The sequence below is a fragment of the Grampus griseus genome, assembly GCF_964374135.1.
Source record: "Grampus griseus genome assembly, chromosome: 3".
Lineage (NCBI taxonomy): Eukaryota > Metazoa > Chordata > Mammalia > Artiodactyla > Delphinidae > Grampus > Grampus griseus.
In genome coordinates this window covers 17,372,295-17,389,724 of record NC_139019.1, presented here as the reverse complement: position 1 = coordinate 17,389,724, position 17,430 = coordinate 17,372,295, and the positions used below count along the sequence as shown (strand labels likewise).

The 17,430-nt window shown below is 35.2% G+C and overlaps 1 pseudogene across 1 annotated transcript in view; it reads left to right on the top strand.

Annotated features, from left to right (window-relative positions):
• The window catches only part of LOC309820961 (UBX domain-containing protein 2A-like), an 83,932-nt pseudogene extending 67,318 nt beyond the window's left edge, over positions 1-16,614 (top strand). Inside the window, exons 3-4 of the transcript in view lie at positions 15,997-16,359; positions 16,404-16,614. The product of the transcript in view is annotated as a UBX domain-containing protein 2A-like (transcript). The remainder of the gene's footprint in view (positions 1-15,996; positions 16,360-16,403) is intronic.
• The last annotated feature ends 816 nt before the right edge of the window (positions 16,615-17,430 follow it).

Here is a 17,430-nt window from a genome sequence, read left to right as displayed (position 1 = left end):
CTTCTGGCTTGCAGAGTTTCTGCTGAAAGATCAGCTGTTAACCTTATGGGGATTCCCTTGTATGTTATTTGTTGTTTTCCCCTTGAGGCTTTTAATATTTTTTCTTTGTATTTAATTTTTGATAGTTTAATTAATATGTGTCTTGGCATGTTTCTCCTTGGATTTATCTTGTATGGGACTCTCTGTGCTTCCTGGACTTGAGTGACTACTTCCTTTCCCATATGAGGGAACTATAATCTCTTCAAATATTTTCTCAGTCCCTTCCTTTTTCTCTTCTTCTTGTGGGACCCCTATAATTTGAATGTTGGTGCATTTAAGGTTGTCCCAGATGTCTCTGAGAATGTCCTCAATTCTTTTCATTCTTTTTTCCTTATTCTGCTCTGCAGTAGTTTTTTCCACTATTTTATCTTCCAGGTCACTTATCCGTTCTTCTGCCTCAGTTATTCTGCTATTGATTCCTTCTAGAGAATTTTTAATTTCATTTATTGTGTTGTTCATCATTGTTTGTTTGCTCTTTAGTTCTTCTAGTTCCTTGTTAAACGTTTCTTTATTTTCTCCATTCTTTTTCCAAGATATTGGATCATCTTTACTGTCATTACTCTGAATTCTTTTTCAGGTAGACTGCCTATTTCCTCTTCATTTGTTTGGTCTGGTGGGTTTTTCCCTTGCTCCTTCATCTCCTGCATATTTCTCTGTCTTCTCATTTTGCTTCACTTACTGTGTTTGGGGTCTCCTTTTCACTGGCTGCTGCTTCATAGTTCCCATTGTTTTTGGTGTCTGCCCTCAGTGTCTAAGGTTGGTTCAGTGGGTTGTGTAGGCTTCCTGGTGGAGAGGACTGGTGCCAGTGTTCTGGTGGATGAGGCTGGATCTTGTCTTTCTGGTGGGCAGGACTGCATCCGGTGGTGTGTTTTGGGGTGTCTGTGACCTTATTATGATTTTAGGCAGCCTCTCTGCTAATGGGTGGGGTTGTGTTCTTGTCTTGCTAGTTGTTTGGCATGGGGTGTCCAGCACTGTAGCTTTCTGTCATTGAGTGGAGCTGGGTCTTAGCATTGAGATGGAACTCTCTGGGAGAGCTCTCACTGTTTGATATTACATGGAGCTGGGAGGTCTCTGGTGGAGCGATGTCCTGAACTCGGCTCTGCCACCTCAGAGGCACAGGCCTGACACTCGGCCGGAGCACCAAGACCTTGTCAGCCACATGGCCGATACATACTGCCAAATAAAACTCAGGACCATCAACCAATATGAGAAATCTGAGAACCAGAAGAGATTCATCCAAATTTGTCTGGATTGTCCAAGGAGCTGGATGGGCACCAGAGGTCTCTGCTGGTACCAAGGCTCTGGTTCTCTGTAGTGTTCCAAGGAGGTGGATGGGCACCAGAGGCCTCTGCTGGTACCAAGGCTCTGGTTCCCTGTAGTGTTGAGGCGAAGGACAGAAGTCTGCTTTGGGTCCCTTTGTTGATCACCAAAACAGTCAAAGTAGCCCAAGACTGGAAATAACTGCAAAGCCCATCAAGTAAATGGGAAAGAAACTGGAGCACATCCACCAGTGGAGTAGCACTAGGGACTTCCCTGGTGGTCCAGTGGCTAAGACTCTGCTCTCCCAATGCAGGAGGCCTGGGTTCAATCCCTGGTCAGGGAACTAGATCCCACATGCCACAGCCAAGTGTTCACATGCTGCAACCAAAGATCCTGCATGCTGCAACAAAGATCCAGCATATGACAACAAAGATCCCAGGTGCTGCAACTGAGACCCGGCACAGCTGCTAGTGTTGGAGGGTCTCCTGCAGAGGCAGGGGTGGCTGTGGCTCACTGTGAGGACAAGGACACTGGCAGCAGAAGTTCTGGGAAGTACTTCTTGGCATGATCCCTCCCAGAGTCCCTCTTTAAAGGCACTTAAAGTCTACATTGAATTATAGAAACTTGTATATTTTTCATACTTTTGTCCCCAAGGGAATTGTGTACTCCTCCAGTGTGAGGACAGTGTTTCCTTTTGGTTTCTATCCCTGTGACATCTGACTTAGTGCTTTGATGGTTGAAGTCAATTATTATTATGTTTTTATTAAGTTGGAATGCCCAAGGTCACAGAGGAAAGGCAAGTATCAAAATCCATGTCACCTCATCCCATTACATGACATAGTTCAACCTTGCATGAAAATTTGTTGGCAATATAATGAACAGACTCTATTATTTAAAATGCAAATTTAAGCAGATGTGAAAATTAGGAGTAGACTGCAATCATAATTTGTTAGTTATTAAAATTTATTTTTCGATTAAATGAAAAAATTCTAAATATGTTGTCATCTATTAGGCTTTGATTTGGCCAGTTGCCTAACACTTCTCTACATGGTTGTAAGCTTAGAATATTACATAAGTCATTCTTTAGTTAGGCTAAATTACTTTAAGTGATGCTACTCCTTAGAATCAAAGACTTAGATTAAACCCTTAAAACATCAATGGAATTTACAGAATTTACAACATGATAGTTAATGCTTCTCACATTTTAGTTATTGATTTCCATTTTCTATGAATATCAAGATTAATTATTTCTGAAGTTGCCTGGATAAAGATACACATGGTGTTCAATAAATATTGATGTTTATTTTAGAAAGTCAATATCAACTTATAAATTATGTAATTTTCATGATATTTATAACTGAAAAAGTAATTCCTTCTTTCAACTGAACACACACTTAAGAATCCTCTTCTTTGAAAAGATATTTTGGAAAATATAACTAATTTTCTGAAATGAATATACATTGCTTTTATTTATATTTTTCACTTTAACTCTAATACTTTTTTTTTTTTTTTTTTTGCGGTACGCAGGCCTCTCACCGTTGTGGCCTCTCACCATTGTGGCCTCTCCCGCTGCGGAGCAGAGGTTCCGGACGCACAGGCTCAGCGGCCATGGTTCATGGGCCCAGTCGCTCCACGGCATGTGGAATCCTCCCGGACCGGGGCACCTGTGTCCCCCACATCGGCAGGTAGACTCTCAACCACTGCGCCACCAGGAAAGCCCTCTAATACTCTTTTGAATCATTAAAATTTTATTATTGGGGAAACGTCTAGGAATTGGCAGAATTGATTCAAATAGAATAACAAAAATGAAATATATAGCAGCTCATACACATAAGGCAAAATATTAGCAGACTGAAAGGTTGGGAAAAGGCAGCAAGGTGAAACATATAATAATACATGGAAAATTTGTTCATGTAACACCCAACTTCCCAGTAGGTAGTGAGACAGACACTCCATTGAGAAATAAAGATGTATTTCCCAGGGAGTGAAGGCAAATTCTCTGAGACAAAAATAAAACTGAAAGTGTATGAAGTGTGAACATGAAAATACAGGAGCACTATTATGGACTGAATTGTGTGTCCCCTAAAACTCATATGTTTAAGCAAATGTGATGATAATTAAAGGTGAGACCTTTGGGAGATAACTAGGCTTAGATAAGGTCATGAAGGTGGGGCTTTCATGATGAAATCGGTGCCCTTAGAAGAAGAGATGCCAGAGAACTTGCTTCCTACTCACTCCTCGCCATGGGAAGACACACCAAGAAGGCATCATCTGAAAGCCAGGAAGAGAAATCTCACCAGAAACTGACCATGCTGGAAACTTGATCTTGGCATTAGAACCGTGAGGAAATAAATGTTTGTTGTTTAAGCCACCTAGTTTATGCTATTTTATTATGACAGCCCAAAATAACTAACATAACTATCAAGAATTACACACAAAACTCAAACATTAATTCTACACCACCAAAGTAGGTTTAGAACCTGGATACTGCTGGAATTTGTCATTATAGGTTGCCTACCCACAGAGAAATAATTTAAATAATATAACCATGATCTTCCAAGAAAAGGCTTTTAAATTCAAAACTAAACCAACTTATTTAGGCTTAGTAACTGAACATCCTTTGCACTCAGGCTAATATTTTGGTTGTGAGTCTCTTCAAGGTTGTATCCCAAAAGTTAAATTTATGTGATGCATTTTACTTACAGCAACATTTATATTTCTTTGAAGCAATGAGATTTATCCTCATTTCTTACTCCATTGGTAGGAATTTTCAGAGCAAATATGACCAACTAGGCAGTAAAAATACATTGCGAAAATTTCAATATGTTAACTACTTAGATCACCTCATATAGCTGGAAAAGATTATGCCATTCTCTTCCTTTATGTTATACAGACGAGGAACCAGTGGTTCAAAATCATTTATAAATTGATTTATAGATCCAGGAGAGGTAACCTGGTATTCTTACACTACACTGTGTCTTTGTAGTATTTGTTATGTATTATTTTATGCACTTTAAAAATTTCTAAATCATTGCTAACTTAAAAGTGTATATGAAACAACTATATAGTCTTTTGTAAATGCAAACAAAAGCTAAGTTTATTCATTTGAACATAAAAATGTAGACTATTTTACAAATAAACAAAAGTACTACTCTATTTTTTTTGGTATTCTGTTGTTTGAACTAGGCATTTTGCTGATTATCTAACTGACAAGTGACAACATATTTTAATCTAATATCATGATAATACTTGCAAATTCAGTTGAAGCTATGTAAACATTATCCACACAACTACCTACCTACTGATTTGAATTGTATATAATACATAATCTGGCATTTAATAGCACAATCAACACTAATGAAAAGAGTTGCTTATAAAATTTAGGTGCCTGGAACATAGAAGTGATTACGTATATCTTGAATAAGTAAATAAATTAATAAATAAAATATTTTCTCCTTTTAAAAAATTATTTCGTGCTCAGGAACCAGAATTATGTGTTAATAAAAGATATTTTATTCACATTTTAGTAAATACACAAATGTAAGCATACATTATTCATTTTAATTTGTTTCATTATGACTGTGTTTATTTGAAATATTATATGTTTCCAGGCATTTGAAATCAATATTTATTAATTAGAGTCTTTACTCGTCCATAGGCAATGCATAATGAGTGTGGCTATTTAAAAATAAATGCCAGTGAAAAAAAGAATTCATGCCATAATTATGGCAGAAAAAATATAAGAAAATCTAGGTAATGTAAATTTACGTTTGAATTTTTTTAATTTGTATTTATATCAGTACTTATTATTTCTTATTCAAATATATTTTTGATATTGTTTCTTGATACTTTTATTCACAGAACGTTTCTTCTTGTACGTATCACCCCTGACATAAAACACAAAAACAAAATCTATTCTTGAACTTAATTTTAATACTCTGTAGTCATTACATGAATGTGAGAGCTGGCAAGGAGTTCTAGCAAATAAATAAACATCTCCAAATGTTTCAACACATATAGTCATAAAAATATCGCATTTTAAAATAAAATATATTGTATTACCACAATATGGCAGGGTGGTTAAACAGGCTTCACATATTTAAATCCTAGCTCAACTGCTCATTTGCTTTTTAATATTAAAGAAATTACTAATTATTTCCATTTCTTATTTTACTTATTTAAAAAATAGAGATCATCATAATACCTACTGTATCAGCAAAGGCTGATTGATGAAAATGGAAACGCAGTAATAGTGGGAATGTGATTTACTATAGGAATTAAAGCTTGCACAATTACGAAAAGAGACAGAAAAATGAATGTCCAAACACAGGTAAGAGAGATTCAGCTGCATCACCACCGTGTCAATCTGAGAAGCCAAGCACATATTCAGCTACAGAAGGGCAAGTGCAAGGAGGGAGCTACTAGAATAGGAGTGTCAGCCTATTGCCTCTGTGAATCTACACAAAAAACCCATTGGCAGAAGATCTGGACAATGAATTGAGAGGGCAGTAGGACAAGCTGGAAACTTCTGGGTACTTCAGCATCTAACCACAGCAACATTCACTGAGTGATGGCCAATGCCACACTTCTTCATTCCATACCTTGTGAAAGTTCCTGGCCAACTCTAACCTAAGACTTGACAGTAAATTGGATTTTGGAAAATTTAGTTTCCAGTTTAACATGGTTGACAATAGGATAATGGGACACAACTTTATTGGACCCGTGACGATTACAGGAATCAATACAAAATTTGGTTAAACTCATACACCCGTAAGTCCAAGAAATTAAATGAATCGCAATCACAATAGACATAAAGAAACTCATCATAAGGCTTATCTAGTGGTAAAGATAAACTCTTAAAAGAAACTAGAGAAAAAGACACAATGTGTACAGAGGAAAGAAAATAAGCAAAACAATAAACTTCATATCACAACTCATTCATATCAGACGACAAATGTAAGAAAAACATGTCAGCCAAGGATTCTAAACACAGAGAAAATGTATTGTAATAATAGAGGGGAAATAGTTTTTCAGGCAGAAAAGTTCAGAATCCATTGTCCATGAACCTGCCCCAAAGATATGTAAAAGTAAGTCCTACAGGTAGAATAAAATTACACCAGATAAAAATGAATGAAAAGTGTCAGCAAAAGTAAATGCATGTGTAGGTATAGAAGATAATGCTTTTTATCTTGTTTTAATTATCTTTAAAAGATAATTTACTCTCTAAAGAAAACAATAACAATGCTCTGTGAGATTTGTGTGCAAGTTAAATGTTTACTAATACAATAACAGAAATGGAAATAGTAATAAAATTTTTTTAAAAAGTGTACTTTTGTACTATTCTTACATTATAAGTTAATAGTACATGTCATCTGAAGGTAGAATGTGATGTTAAAAAGTATATATTTCAGGGGGGCTTCCCTGGTGGCGCAGTGGTTGAGAGTCCGCCTGCCGATGTAGGGGACGCGGGTTCGTGCCCCGGTCTGGGAAGATCCCACATGCCGCGGAGTGGCTAGGCCCGTGAACCATGGCTGCTGAGCCTGCATGTCCGGAGCCTGTGCTCCACCACGGGAGAGGCCACAACAGTTAGAGGCCCGTGTACCGCAAAAAAAAAACCAAAAACAAAACAAAACAAAACAAAAAAAGTATATATTTCATACCATAGAGTGATCATTGAAAAAGAATAATAGAACAAAAATATATAGCTAGGATGTAATGACATTTAAAAAATCGAGGTAAGGCATGAAACATTAAAAAAAAAACCCCAACAGAACAGAGAACAGATGGGAAAAGAGAAAACAAACAGCAAGATGTCAGACTTAAACCATAACAAAAATTACAAGAAATAAGAATGATCTAATCACTATGAGTTAAGGCAAGCTCATAGAGTATAAAGCTAGATGATAGAGCAAGATCAAAATATTCACCCTACAGATATCCCACATTAAATAACAAGACACAATAAGTTAAAAACTAAAGAACATTAAAAAAAAAAAAAGAAGGGCTTCCCTGGTGGCGCAGTGGTTGAGAGTCCGCCTGCCAATGCAGGGGACGCGGGTTTGTGTCCCAGTCCGGGAAGATCCCACATGCCGCGAAGCGGCTGGGTCCGTGAGCCATGGCCGCTGAGCCTGAGCGTCCGGAGCCTGTGCTCCGCAACGGGAGAGGCCACAACAGTGAGAGGCCCGCATACAGCAAAAAAAAAAAAAAAAAAAAAAGAAAAAAGAAAAAAGAAAACATTTTACTGAAGGTCCTAGGCAGTATAAGAAAGATAGACAAGGAAATAAAAATAGACATACTCTAAGGGAAGTAGAAAGTCCATCTTTATTTGCAAAAGGAACTATTGTGTATAGATAAATCCTGAAGAAATAAACAAAATATAATAGATTTATATGTATTTTTAGCATGGCTGTAGGTTAAATGGGAAACATATTTATATGTATAATATTTTTATACATCAGCCACAAAGAATCTAAATATGGAATTTTACAAAATAATAGCAAAACAAATGACGAAAGGATTAAAAGAGACAACATAAGTTTGTAAAAGATGAATATAGTTTGAGGGCTTAAATGGCCTGCCTTCAAGAGATATAGTCACAATAAACAACACAGGCTAGTATGAGAAGTAAAAAAATCTGTGTGTGTGTGTGTGTGTGTGTGTGCGTGTATGTGTGTATACACACATATATATCAATTGAGTCAAGAAGAGAGAAGAGAAATAGATGCATACACACAAAATCAATTGAGTTATGAAAAAGTACAAGGCTATTTAAATGTGTAAAAGAGAATCTTTGCAGCAAATTCCTCTAGTACAATTGGAAATTCATTACAATGGAAAAATCTATATCTCTCATTCAATTTTGTTATGAACCTAAAACTGCTCTAAAAAATAAAGTTTATTAAAAATAAAAAAGAATATATATTAAAAAAAAATCCCACCATATATAAAAATTAATTCCAGGTGGATTATAGCCCTAAATGTGGAGACCTAAAATTAAAGATAAAGTAAACTTGTAGAAATAAATGTTAATGGAAAATATTTGTGATCATCGGTTAGGCAAAGATTTCTTAGATATGACATAACAGCAACAATCATAAGGAGAAAAATTGAAAAATTAATTTTAAATTAAAAATAAAACTTCTGATCACCATAAGACATTTCAAAAAATTTAAAAAGCAAGACTCAGATGGAGAATATATGCAAAATATATTTCTGACAACGACTTTATTGTAGACTATATAAAGAATTCTTACAGATCAAAAATAAGCACACAAACAACCTGATAAAATTAATGGACAACACATAAGCAAACACTTCACCAAATAAGATATGCACATTGCAAAGAAGCATATGAAAAGTTGTTCAACATAATTTTCATCAAGGAAATAGAAATTAAAATCATAATAAGAATTTACTAAAATTCAACAAAATTACTAACATTAAAAAGACTGACAGTACCAAGAATTTTAGAGTATGTAAAACAACTAGAACTTATTGCTGGTGGGAATATAAAATGGTATAGCCACTCTGGAAAAATTTGACAGTTGTTTTATATAGTTAAAGATTCACTTACTATGTTAATCACCATTTCCATTCCTAGCTATTACCCAAGACAAACAGAAATATGGGTCTACACAAAAGCTTGTATATAGATTTATTCATAATAATTCCTGTTTTCAAACATGAAACAACCAATATATTCATCAATACAAGAATGCATAAAGCCATTGTGTTGTATCCATAAAATAGCATATTACTTTGCAATAAAAATTAATGGGCTACTGATTCATGTGACAAGCCTTGTACCTCAAATCACGATGACAAGGTGAAGAAGGCAGGCACAAAAGACTATATACTTTAAGATATTACTTATTTGAAAGTCAAGAAAAAGAAAAATTGTGGAGACAGAAATCAGATTAGTACTTACCAGAGGCTGGACGTTGGGGAGAAAACTGACTGCAAATTGGCCTTTGTGACTTTGAAGTTTGGCTGAAATGTTCTGTATTATTTGGGGGCCAGTTAATAATGGTACATGTGTGTGCACTCACTAAAACTTCCCATCTAACTGATTATGCAGATTATTAATATTCAGGCTGTAAAATTAATTAGTTAAAATGATGTAACATTATTTTAGGACATATCTTCCCCCAAGATATGTTTATCTTTGAAATGTTAACTGAGTTCTGTATATAAAAAAACATATTATATACACTGTTGTGACTTGAACTGTGTTCTCCCCAAAAAGATAAATTCAAACCCTATCCTCTGGAACCTGTAAATGTGACCTTATTTTTGGAAATAGGATTCTTGAAGATGTAAACAAATTAAGATGAGGTCATCCTGGATTAGTGTGGTCCTATCCAAAGGCTGGTGTCTTTGACAGAGGACACAGAGACACACGGAGAAATATGATGATGGAAACTGAGTTTAGACTGATACAGTTACAAGCCATAGAATGCCAATAATCATCTGCAACCATGAGAAGCTAGGAGAGACACATAGAACAGATTCTCTCTCAAGCCTCTGGAAGGGAACAACCCTGCTGAATCTTGATTTCAGACTCTAGTCTCCTGAACGGGGACAGAACAACATTTTTGTTATTTTAAGACATCAGGTTTGTGGTAATTTGTTATGGAAACTCTAGGAAACTATTACATACACTTATTATCACACCATTGTCATTACTCAAACAATTTTGAGACTTCCCTGAGAAACTGCCTCAGGCAGCATTATGTTCTCAGTAACATTCTCTACACTAGGAATGTCTTTGTGTTTTCATGGTGGATTTGATCTATTAAATAGTTAAAACTGAATATAGTAACTTATACTACTTAAGATTTTTCCTTAAGAAAGTCCTGAAAATATTTTAATAAGAAAAGCTGATACTTATTGAGAGCTTACAATGTGCTGAGCACTATACTTTGCTTTATGTTCAATATCTCACTTAATCTTAATAACAACCTTGTGAAATACATACTTTATTACTGACATTTTACAGAAAAAGGCCAAGAAAATGGGAGATTAGATTAGTGTGCTCAAAGGTAAATAATAGTACACAGTGGACCTGCTAATTTCATTAAAACAATATTTGTTCAGTACCTACTCTATGCCAGGTAATCTTTTGAGGAATAAAACAGTGAATAATAAGAACAAAAATTAGATATAAAATAAATATGGTATGTATAATGTTCTCTACAGTTTAAAAGAATGACTCAAAATAAACTGATTCACATGAAAGAGTTCATTACAAAGACAGGAATATCCTGAAATATTTTTAACTGAAACTTCGTATAAAAATATTTTCCTTTGGAAGAAACAACCATCTTTTCTTTAGACCTGAGCTTTTTAAGTAAAATAAAATTGTTTCATGTTCTACAGTAGATAACTCAAGAGAAATCAGAGAGAAATGACTCCAAGATGTACTTAAATCGCCTGGGGTCTTATCAAGACTGATATTTAATACTAACCTTCTGGGCTGTGCTGTAAGCAATATGGTATGATCATATGGGAATCTGAGCAAATTTCTGTGGAAAATCAATACTGAAATAAAATCGCTGTTGCCTATCTAAGTCTACCCTAAATTAATCTCAAATGATTTTTTGAAAAATGTGAATTTTTAAATTATTTCTGAAAGAACAAGACATATATTAGAACACTGACAACGACTGAAGAATGCACTATTTTAAGTTTAGTTATTATCATAACTTAATCATGTCCTGTACAAGTTTTCAAAAGACTTGCAATAAAATGAAAGAAAAAATGAAAAGTTACAAGTTGAATTCTACAGAAAAATAATTTATATGGTTATTAAAATGAAGATGCTTGCTTATTTAATAGAATGTAGGTATGGGACAATGATTTAAGCAGAATTCTTCCTTACTGCCATAAGAATATTAAGTAATTCAATGTCATGTCCCAATTACACAAATCTATTAGAGCATAAGTTAATAAGGTAAGGCCCAATCAAATATTGGAAGACTCTGTCTACATGCTAAGACTTTACAATTAAATGATTTTAAGTGGGTTATTCTCATAAAGAGTTTTAACTTTTAAATATATATATCTGTTAAGCCTTGTATAGAATGACTTGGAAGGGAGGTAGACAAAAGCCATGAGGATCAGTCAGCAAGAAAATGAAATCATGCAGGTATGAGGTGATAAATTAGGTAGAAATGGGTAAAAGGAGAAATGAATAACTCATACAGCTCTATCAGAGATAGAATTTAATGCTATTGTTTGATGTTACACTAGTCAAAGGAAAAAACAATAATACACATGATTTCTATTAAGATATTTGTAAGGCAGATCCCAGAGGCCTGGGAGATAAAACAGGTAAGACAACCATGAAAATAATGAATTCTAGAACACTTCAAGAAAAAGACTTATAAACTTTGATGACAAGAACAATATGAGAGATTGAGTTTAGTGGCCCTTGAAGATCAAATTCAAAACATGAGGTAAGAGTTCATGGTCAAAATAAGAGTGGATTTTTGTGGAAAAATGTTTGTTAACATGGCATTTTGCCCCCAAGATCTTCAATTAATGTTATATCTTCATGTCATACGAGAGATTTCAAGGACATGGCCTCAAGGTGACCTGTCAATTTTTAATAGTCTGTGTCTTTCATCCTCTTTAACTCTTAGTATTTCTCTAGGATTAACATAAATGCATAAATATAGAGAAATATGTTCTGGGCTTTGTATATCTACAAAGTAGATATAAAATATATGTAAATTAATATACGTATGTATATAATAATGGATGTGCCTGGAATATATAAAGAGCATTCATAAATCAATAAAAAGAAAGATGCCCTAATGGAACAATTGGCAAAAGATTCAAACAAGATATTCACAAAAGATAATGTTCAACTGGGAATAAATCACATGAAAAAGTCCTCTATTTCATTCATCATAAAGTGTAAATGCAAATTAAAACAGAAATATAATCTCACCAGCAGGGTAAATAAAAATAATAGACAATTTCATGTTTTGGGAGAACATGGAGCAATTGGAGCTTTCACATACTGTTGTTAAGAATTTAAATTAATGCAATCACTTTACAAAGGTGGTTGGTAGTATTTACTATAGCTAACCTACTTATACTTTGAGCAAGTAACTTCATTTGTTTGTATCTCCCCACCACATATGTTCAGCCAAATATATGAAAAAGACCATTCATAGCAGCAACATTTGTACTAGCTAACATTTGGAAAGGAATCAACTGTCTATTTACAGCAATTAATGAATTGTGATACATTCATAAAATGGACTACTCATTAATGAGATGAATAAACTACAACCAAATGTAGCAATATGGGTGAATGTCATATGCAAAATATTGATGAAAATAAGCTAGACAGACATAGTACATAATAGATGATCCCTTTTCTATTAAGTGCAAAACCAATATATTATTTTAGATGTCAGCATTGTTGTTATTCACTTTGGGGGGAGGGGCAGTTGTAGTCACCAAAGAAAAGAGGTTGTGAAGGAGGATTTGAAGGATCTGATAACACTCTGTTTCTTCCTATAAGAAGAAAAAAAGTGTGTGTTTACTTTCTGTAAATGCATCACTAATACAAATATGATTGTGTACCATTCTGGACTTAGGTTATAAATTTAATAAAATTTTTTGTATTCAAAAATAACTTGGTAAATATGCTGAGAAGCCCTAAGAAGCTAAATAGGATACAGTGGTAAGTCTAGAATTGCTAAGCATAGATTGAAAATATGCATGATTCATTAAAATCCATGAAAAAGTTGCTACTACCCCTGCATATCTAAAAAAATGAAAATATAATTATTAGTTCTCCTTGGAAGAACATTTACAAATTACTATTATTTGAAATAAGTCTGTAGCTGAAAAGATTTTCACTTTCATTATTACAGGTAGCATGACTGCTTTGGAGTTTTTTGCAAAACTATTATAAATATTCAAAGTGATCTGTTTATCAGCCATTTAGTCAAGGATTTTGCCTCTGCAAAGTCAGAAAGGACACTCTCTTCCTTAGTGCCCTAGTACTCTCTCTTATTTAAAACCTACACTATTTCTGTTCTTTAGGGTGAATGCAAAGTTTAATGATCCACACACTCTAACCATCCAGTTTAAAAATAATGAAAAAGACATGCTGTAGGATCTGAAAAAAACTAGGCTAAAGTCTTCTCATAAAGACTTGTAATAACCCCATGTTATCACAGAACAAATATCATTGTACCAACAGACTGTCCTCGAGTCGATGCAATATCTGAGGTTAACTAGAAAATTCTAGGAGAAAAATATGTGAAGTCCCAAAAGAGTCTCTCTGTAAATAGGTGATGACAGTAAAGATGTAGAAATGAAGACTCTAGATGGATCTGTTTGTACATCAGTGTGCCTGTTTGTACATGCCTATAAGAAATGCTTCAGCAGACAATAAAAAGTTCAAAATTTGTTCTTCTTTCTCTTTATAGTGTAGCTCTTTAGAAATATATAACCTGATGGACTTAATCAATAATAGTCACATACTAAATAAAATGGGCTTCTAATTTATCAAATCATTATTTTTTACCATGAAACTGAGTCAAACATCTATATTTTTAAAGGACTATGAGAGTTAGAATGAGAAAAAAAATGTGGCTAACATGCCCATTAGTAAAAGTGCAAACCAGGCAAATGTTATATGCTAATACTTCATTTCTTTCCAAAATTATGTTTTAAAATTGAAGAGTGAGATTTATCTTTTATTTTTTGCATAAAACATGGAAAGCAGCAACAAACAAACAAAAAAACAACTTTATTATCACCTTAAAAATGAGAACAGGCCTGCTCTTCAATAAAATGGTAAGATCAAAAGGCTATCTAATTAAAAAAAAATTCCAATGGGTGACATGCATTTCTGAGAAAGGATAAGACACATAAAGTGTTTCATCTAAGACATAACAATGGGAAATAGACTTAGCTACTATAAAATTAAGTTGGATCAAAACAGCTTAAATTTGATGACTTATTAAATGCCAAGTAAGGGCTAGCATGCTAACTTGGAATCCCTGAAAGCCCCAGACATAAGAGACTGCCTTCCCTCGTCAACCCTTTTCATAGGTCAATTGCTCATGAGAGGGACTGAGAACAGGGAAGGTAGACATACCAACTTCACAGGATGCATGGCTTGCTGATGTTTGGGGCTGAAGAAGGAGAGCCTAAAGCAACCTGCCTGTTCACCAAACCTGCATGACTGCAAGGTAAGGATTGGCCACCCTGAGCAGTGTGCAGGAAAACCATCCACACTCAACCTGGATCTTGATGTGATGAAAGATGCAGCTCTCTGCTACTGGGGAAAGGAAAGAAATTGAACACCATCTGCCCCAGATCTTTCACTGCCTGAAGCAGAAAATAACTGTCACTGGGGGAAAGACAGAATATGACCAATATTCCCCAACCCCATACATCAATACAAGGCCAAGACTGACTACCACTGGGAGGGGGCCAGAAAGACTCTGCCCTAAAAGACTTTGACCTAAAAGCCAAAGCTCTCTGATGCTATGGGAGGTACAGAACACTTACCTACCATAGCCTCTTTAAATTCATGGCATTAAGCCATCAGCCCCTAAAGGCTGAGCAGGACAAACACCCATCTCTGACAGTGCATCAGTATGAGGCAAACACTTGCTACAGTTGAGAGAGTACCAGGAAATCTCTTTGGGTTCAGGACTTTGTACTGAATAGGAGGAAGTGGTTGTTTGCTGTGGAAGAGTAGGAATGCTGAGAAAGCCTAAGACATAAGGCTCAAGGAAACAGGGCCTGTTTCAGGTTGCACTGGTAGCAGGGAAACTGAAAAATATTTTCCCCACTGGATAAGTCTTACATTGGGTAGCAAGCAATGCCCTACTGCTGAGAGAGGAGCAAAGCACAGGGAGAAACCCATCTTTAGTAAAGTCTTCCTGGGCCTGCTGAAAGCAGAAGGTAGAACCATAACACCCACAGAGATAGCCTCAATCATTCCAGGCCTCACGCTAAGCAAAAAGCAGCAGCTGTCTATCACTAGAGGATTTTCACATTCATGGGGTACTGAATATAAATAAATAAGCAAGAGTCCCTAACCCCACTCAACTACAAGCTAGATTGACATGGTATATTCAGAACAGACAAAACAAAGGAAATAATTTTGAACTTGAAGATGTGACAATAGAAATTCTCTTACCTCGAGCACAAAAATAAGACAGAGAAAAAATGGAATAAATAATTGAAAACCATGGGACAATATGAAAACATTCAAATATACAAGTACTGGAAACCCAGGAGGAGAAGAAGGAAAGAGAGAAATGGTCACAAGAAATATTTTAAGAGATTAAGGTTGAGAATTTTTTAAATGTTTAAAAACAAACAAACAAAACCTCCCACAGATCAAAGAAGTTCAAAGAAACCTGAAGTGTGATAAATGCAAATAAAAACACAGCCAAGTACCTCATACTAAAACTACTGAAAACAGGCTTCCCTGGTGGTGCAGTGGTTGAGAGTCCGCCTGCCGATGCAGGGGACACGAGTTCGTGCCCTGGTCTGGGAAGATCCCACGTGCCGTGGAGCGGCTGGGCCCATGAGCCATGGCCGCTGAGCCTGAGCATCCAGAGCCTGTGCTCCGCAAAGGGAGAGGCCACAGCAGTGAGAGGCCCGTGTACCGAAAAAAAAAAAAAAAAAAACTATGGTAAAATGGATTCTAAGTCGCTAATGATTTCAGAAGTTATTCTGATGGTGCAAGTCAGTAAGTAGGTTCTGAACACCACCAAAAAGGTGAATTACCTTCAGAATTACAAAAGATTTTTGACAAAGAAATGCTGGATGTTAGTTAAAGATTAAAAAAAAGAAAAATGAACTATGTATGTCAATGAAGACTGTATTCCAGCCCTTCTCAGGGCAGGATCACAGACTGGGAAGTGCTACACCAAAATTTTTTTCTAAAGCAAAGAGTATTGAGGATGAGAATAAAGACACTCTGCCTGTTGTCTAATAATCTGGAACATTTCACTAAAATACAGATCTGGTTAGCCAAATGGAAAAAGATCTTCCAGAAATTTTATATTTCCTGTAGGCATTAATAGCTATTCATTTCCCTCTAAACACTGCTTGAGCTGCATGTCACAGGTTTTGGGTAAGCCACATCAAAGACTTCATTGGAAAATACCAAGGGTCTCAAAGAAGTCCTCCCTTTCCCTGGCAGTGCCACTTCCCTTTCTCAAATTGCTAGATGAAACAGTCACACTGGAAGAAGCAGATTTGTACAATGTTGCAATCATTGAGAGACTCCAAAAAAGAGCTGAACATTTTAGAGAACTTTCATAGCATTAATTTTTAATGGACTAAGTGGGAAATTTGGAGAGGAATAATGATTGTAAGTAAACATGCAGACCAAAATGCATTAAGGAAAAGTCATATTCACTGGACCTTTGATCCAGGTCGTATTTTACTGTCCTCTGATGAGAGTTCTAAAAATAAGTACAAGTTAGCAAAGTTAACTATGACTGGAGCTATGTTCCTGAAATTCAATGCATTTTTCCACATTTTCAAATATCATTTAATCAACATAAGGTACATTTTAGTAGCTATATAATTAAGAATTTTAACATCATATAAATAAGCAAATATGTTTGCATTATGATTCATTTAAAGGCATATCCATTACTTTCCCAAACAGCAGTGATTTTTTAAAATGTTAGCTGTCTCAGATTTAAAAAGAGCAGTGAATTAAAAAAAAAAAAGTGCATTGCACGTTAAAAGCATCAATGTCATTATTTTATAACTGAGATATAATCAAAAGACTACAAGACTCTCTTTTCACCTTAACTACGACTAAACTTCACAGTGTGTTCAGTTTTCATTCTGTAACATCAAGATATACTCAAATATTAATTTGGCAACTGTATCTAGGATGTATATATATTTAAGAATAAAATTTTGTAGCTTATTAAAATGTCAAAAATAATAAAAGAACATAAGTATATTAGTTTATTATATAAAATGCCCTGCACTGGATGACTTAAACCATAGCAATTTATATTCTCACAGTTCTGGAGACTGGAAGTTCAAGATGAAGGTGCAAGCAGGGGAGATGGTTCCTCCCATGGCCTTTCTCCTTGGCCTGCACATGGGCATCTCTTT